Below are 6260 nucleotides of genomic sequence, written 5' to 3' on the forward strand. Positions count from 1 at the left end.
CAAATGAGGACCAAGTGCAGACAGGCTGTCTGTCATGGCCCACGCTAGCCACTAACCATCGCACTGGACTGCGAGCTCTATAAACACAGGAATGTGCCTTGTTGGGCATTGCGTCCCCGGTACCTTGCACTGGGGCACCGTAAGGAGCTCGTTATGGGATTGCTGGTTGGGTGAATGACATGTTCTTTGACACAAAAGTGAGTGAATGGGTTTTATGTGCAAGGAACTCACAAGGAGAGGGGTGATGAGCCCCAGACACAATTTGGAGAGGAGTCAGTCAAAGGCCCTGTGTTGAAGGCTAGCTCCCTGGGTGGTGCTATTGGGAAGCAATGTGGTCTCGAGGAGAGGGGACTTCTTGGGGGACTCTAGTTGATAAGGGACATGCATGCTCTTTGACAGGACAGTGGGAGTCGCAGCCCCTTCCCCTAGTGTATGCCCCCTACCATGATTGCCCAGAGCCACAGGCCCAACTGATCATGGACAGAAACCTCCCCAACTATGAGCCCAAATCAACCTTTTTTCTTTATAAGGTGATCACGACAGGTGCATGTGGTAGTCACAGAAAGCTGACGAACACAGCATCTTACCTATATTATAAAAAAGATTTTGGTTTATGGGTGACACCGAAATAAAGAAGAGAAAGTCCTGATTTCTGCCTTGGAGTTGGAGACAGTCCATGAGGCCTCATTGGGAGACACTTTGCTTGGGCCCGTGATCTGTAAAGTGGAGTGCCTGTAAGTGAAGTAGAAAGCTGTGCTCCAGATTTAAGTTTTCTTGACACTGTGCCTTACACCGTCCATTCTGCGGGAAGCCACCGTGTGATGAGCAGGAAGAGCCGAGACAGAGCCAGCCCACTAGAAGTCGCAGCCTAACTCAGACAAGACGCAGGACCGTCTCCGGGAGCATGTCAGAATGATGGAGTGGACAAAGAAATCGTGTGCATGAACATTCCTGCAAGACCTGGCTGGACCGTGAGACCTGTGATGGATAGCGTAGGCAGAGGGAGGTGTCCAGGTTGTGAGAAGTTTCCCTCTCACTCCAGAATATGTTTGTCCTTGGCTCACCTCTAAGTCTCCTCAGCCACCTGGAACCCAGGTAACTTATGGCGAAAGGGCCATGGGGAGGGAGGGGCATCCCCAATAATCACATTTCTGCTCAGAGTTGGCTGAAAAAATGTCGTGTTCACAATCACGCCCGAATCTCGGTCCAATGCAATGATGTCCCGTGAATAAACAGAGCAATCGGGGATTAAAGAGCTAGGATCTTGCAACAAGGGGTTCACATTGGAAATTCCAGAGGCCCTTGGAAATTACCTCCAGTCGGAGGGTCTGCGCACAGAGGGGCAGATACGGCTTTCCCGCAGCCCACGAGAGCCAGCTGATTTAAATCGGAGGAGAATGGAGAACCCAGTTCCCCTACAGAGCGTGGCATTCCATGGCTCTTTGCTGGGTCAGAAAGCTGAAGAACAGACGCAGTTTGTGGGACTCAACACAGCCAAGGACAGACAGCAGTCCCAAGGTCCCAAGGCCTTCCACACCAAAGGCCACATCAGAAAATGCAAAATAGGACCCTTGTCAAAACCCAGAAGGTGACTGACTCTCAATGAGACCCTGAAGGTGCTGCTCAGCATGGGGGGCTGAGGGTGCCCCTCTCCTGGGGATGCATATCAGATTCCTTGCACCTCCCCAATTGTAATGGTTCTCACTTGTTCCTCATTTGGCAACTTCAGCGAGAGCACGCCATCTTCCTGTCGAGTGACGTGAGACAGCTTCCTTTATACCGCTCCTCTAAATGCACTGCAGATTGGTGTAAATCTTTATGGCTTAATGAGCCCCCTACGTGACCATGCGGCTTTGTTCTCTTGGAAAACATTAACCATGAGCCTCTTTATTCTAGTCTTCCTGGGTCACCAGGATCCAAGAGCCAGGCACTGCTTTTCTGGTACTGAAACCTAGGGCCATGGAGAATTGAGCACTAAGAAACTGATTTTTTAAACTCCAACACCCTGTGGAATTGAGCTATCGGAAAACATGGCTGTTAGGTTGCCTTATTGTAATGAAAAACTTACGCGTCAAAATATTTTGGAAAAATTAATTTAAGGGCATCAGTTTTATCTGGAGGATATAAATTTTTTTTTCTGTATTACATACAGGGTAAGGAAAGGTTTTGAAAAGAACTTCTTAACTGATATGCTTAATGAGATTGAGAGCTGGGCATGGGGGTGCATGCGTGTAATTCCAGTGGCTCAGGAGGCTGAGGCAGGAGGATTGTGAGTTCACATCTAGCCTCAGCTAAAAGGAGGTATTAAGCAACTCAGTGAGACCCTGTCTCTAAATAAAATCCAAAATAGGGCCTGGGGATGTGGCTCAGTGGTCAAGAGCCCCCGAGTTCAATCCCTGGGACCAAATAATAAATAAAGAAATATCGAGGGTACTTTCTAGAACTTTCTTCTTTCCAGGAAAAAAAAAATCTTAAATTTCAGGAAGTTTAGAGATGTCATATAAATTGATGGAAAAATAATTCTACAGCACATTGCTGTACATAGAACACACGAGAATTCAGCCAGGTGCCCTGGCATGTGCTTGTAATCTCAGCAGACTGGGAGGCTGAGGCAGGAGGGATCATTCAAGGCCAGCCTCAGCAACTTAGTAAGGCCCTAAGCAACTTGGCAAGACCCTCAAAATAAAAAGTTGAAAAAATGAAAAAAAATAAAGGCTGGTGGGGAATATAGTCAGTGATGAAGCACCCCCAGGGTTCAATGCCCAGTACACCCCCCCACCTCCAAAAGAAAAAGAACATACTAGAATCCATCATAGTGCAGGTTGTAAGTGATTGCATGGGATTCAAAGATTTGACCTTACAAAAATAGAGTCCAGGTTTCTAACACAGCCATGTCTAGTTCCGGAACATTTGTGTCACCCCCACGAATGCTCGGAGGGTCCCTGTGAGTATTCAGGGGACGCGTGCGTGCATCTCTTTTGTGTTTGTCCTGAGAAGTGCATTTGCTCGGTCTGAGCTCTGCATGTACTTAGAGATAACGGTCATAACACTGCCACGGAGCTTAGATAGTTTATGGGATAACATTTTTTTTTGAGTTAAAAATAATATTTATTCATTGTGGGCAATTTGGAAAGCTATAAAATCACAAAGTCGAAAATCATAAACAATAAAAATCACCGATAATGCTCACAGCTAAGAAGAGAGTCTCTTTCTTCCTGCTTTTTAAAGACCATTGCATTTTTAGCTTGATCCGTTAGTTTTGTCTTAAAGCTCTTGTTTTACAAACACCTTTGATGGTTGAGCACTGCACATATCTATCCTGGTTTATTTTCCTGGATTTGGACCTTTAGGTCATTTCCAAGTTTTCCCTGTTGAAGATCTTGATGGCCCGGGCATCTGTGTTTGGGGTATGCATCTCTGACTGTCTGCACACAATGACCTGGGGCTACGGGCGTCATCTGTCCTAAGGTCCTCAGAGTCTCTTTCTACAGTGCCCTAGAGGATAGATGAGCTCTTATCGGCAGTATATGAAACAGTGGGCCACACTTCTCTGCTCCCAGACTCATACTTGAGACCTGTTAAAATTCTCTGGCCATCAGTTAGCAGAGGACATCCTGGGGCATTGCATGTATCCTAAAACACTCGGGCCAGGACACCCAGAAATGCAACAGTTGCCAAGAGTAGAGATGAAAAAATGAGAAGTTTAAACAGTTTTACAGCCGTGCAAAGGTTTATCAGCCCGATAGCAAGAGGAGTCCAGAAGGGTCTCCTAGACTGTCCTTCCCAGCGTTCGGCATAACATAGAAGCATTTTTATGACATACTCAGTGACAGTCACCACGTGAGTTCCAAAGACTTATAACTGCTTTCAGGAAGCAAGGAGAATCTGAACAGACGGGAGGGGGGCGGGAAGGGATTGGGTTGTTGGAACAAAGTTGGGCAGGTGGCCCAAGAGTTTTGAAAAGTGTGAATGAAAAATCTCAAAGGAGAAAGAAATGCAAGACATTTTTTTTTGAGAAGTTCAATTAAGCTCATGTTCCCGTGGACACCCCCACCCTTTCCACCACCACCTAATTAATGACTTTGGTTCAAATTTAAATTCTGGGCCTGGCAGAGAACGTTGGGAAGGGTGGGTTAGGAAGACAGCTGAGTGGTTATATGCATTTATCTTGGTGCAATTAGTTCGTGAGATTGCTCTTCTCCTGGGGGAGATCTCGGTTAATTCCAAGAAGGAGAATTTAAAGGAAAAGAGAACCGGCGTGAATGGATACAGAAAACGTAGCATGTGTATACACAAGGGAATATTACTCAGCCATTAAGAAGAATATAATTATGACATTTGCAGGTAAATGGATAGAGCTGGAGAATATCATGCTAAGTGAAATAAGTTAATCCCAAGAAACCAAAGGCCAAATGTTTTCTCTGATATGCAGATGCTAATCCGTATTGGAGGGGGTCAGGGAAGAATGGAGGAATTTTGGATTGAACCCAGGGGAGTGAGGGGAGGGGAGGGGAGGGGAGGGGATTGGGGGTGGGAGAGATGGTGGAGTGAGACGGACATTATTACCCTGTGTATGTGTATGATGGCACCAACGGTGTGACTCTGCGGCATGTTGTGCTCCATTTGTGCACAGTATGTCAAAAGTGCATTCTGCTGTCATGTTTAACAAATTAGAACAAATGACAAAAAAGAAAGATATCATAAACTGATCTCATCTTTTCTGTTCTATAATATAGAACCAGATAGTCAACAGTGGAAACGTGTTGTCTGCAGAAGAATTAGACTGAAGAAATGCAAAAGGATTACCAGAAAATCATGCTTTGTGCTGCCTAATAATCCTGGGTCATGGGCTAAAGTCTTCAGTGCAAGATTGAGGAGGAACTTCCACATGGTTCCAGGAGGGTGGCCCCTACAGGAACACAGGTCTGCCTTATCTGTTCTAAGTGTGCCTCCCACTGCAAGGTATCAGGGAATACTCAGCACTGCCAGTGATTATTCACATTAAACAAACAAACAAAGTATTAGCTGCATGTTGTGATGCACACTTGTAATCCCAGCATCTGAGGAGGCTGAGGCAGGAGGATCACAAGTTGGAGGCCAGCCTCAGCAACTTAGCAAGGCCCTAAGCAACTTAGCAATTCCCTGTCTCTAAGTAAAAAGGTCTGGGAATGTGAACCCAAGAGCCCCTGGGTTCAATCTTGGAGAAAAAGAAGCATAGAAAATATCTTGGGGATAAAACAGAGCTGGGTAACTAAAGGTTTATTACCCTATCCTGCCTATTTGGGGCTGTGTTTGAGAATTTCCATAATAATAAAAAGTTGACTTAAAAAAAAAAAACTCTCCAAGTTTACTAGTGCTGCGTGCTTGTTTCTAAATTCTAAGGGCGTCTTTTATCCATTTTGAGATCTTTCTGGGATTGAAAGAAGGAGTGAGAATCAATGTGGCAAATAGGAAACGTCTCCAGGGATTTGCAGGAATAAGGCGACCATCAAAGGGACAGTTTTGGGCACAGACGCAGAGCATGAGGCCAACTTCTTTCTAGGTGGACGGTGCGTCTAAGCCCACCGGCTACAGCCTACCAAGGATAGGTTCATCAGGTAGATGAGGGCAAACTCAGCGCAGGACTGGTTTACAGGGAACTCTGTGTGGAGTTGGGAATTGGAGCAAGCACACTGGGAAAGCCAACGGCTCACTTGTGTCTATAGTATGTCCTCCAAGAAATGCCACCAAGAGCAGATGGGCTGTGGTGGTCCACCTGAGATAGGTGGTGAACAGATAGCTTCTGAGAAACCAAATCAGAGTCCAAACGGCAGTTTTGTGGCCCCATGGCAAATTCAGGAATGCAAGAGAGACCCCTGTGACGTCACCTGAGCTTTAGAGAAACGTGCAGACAGCTCTCAGGCCAACCGCTGAACTGTCATGTGTTTCCCAGGCTGCAGGAGCAGGCTTCACCTCCCAAAGGCTGGTTTTGGGGTCTAAACATCCGTAGCGCCATCTCCAGGGAAGTCTGGGTCATGCATGATCCCCTGAGCCAGGTTCTGGGAAGAAGCTCACAGGGAGGGAACATCTTCATGTGAAGATGGAGGAGGAGGAGGAGGAGGAAAAGGAGGGGGCAGAGAGAGGAGATGAAAATAATAGTGTTGATGATAAGGAAGAAGAAGATGGTGGTGGCAGTGAAGGCGGTGGTGGTGGTGGTGATGGTGGGGCAGTGGTGATGATGAGATGATAGTGATAATGGTGATGATGGTGATATGGAGATG

This window comes from Marmota flaviventris, chromosome Y (assembly GCF_047511675.1).
Source record: "Marmota flaviventris isolate mMarFla1 chromosome Y, mMarFla1.hap1, whole genome shotgun sequence".
NCBI lineage: Eukaryota > Metazoa > Chordata > Mammalia > Rodentia > Sciuridae > Marmota > Marmota flaviventris.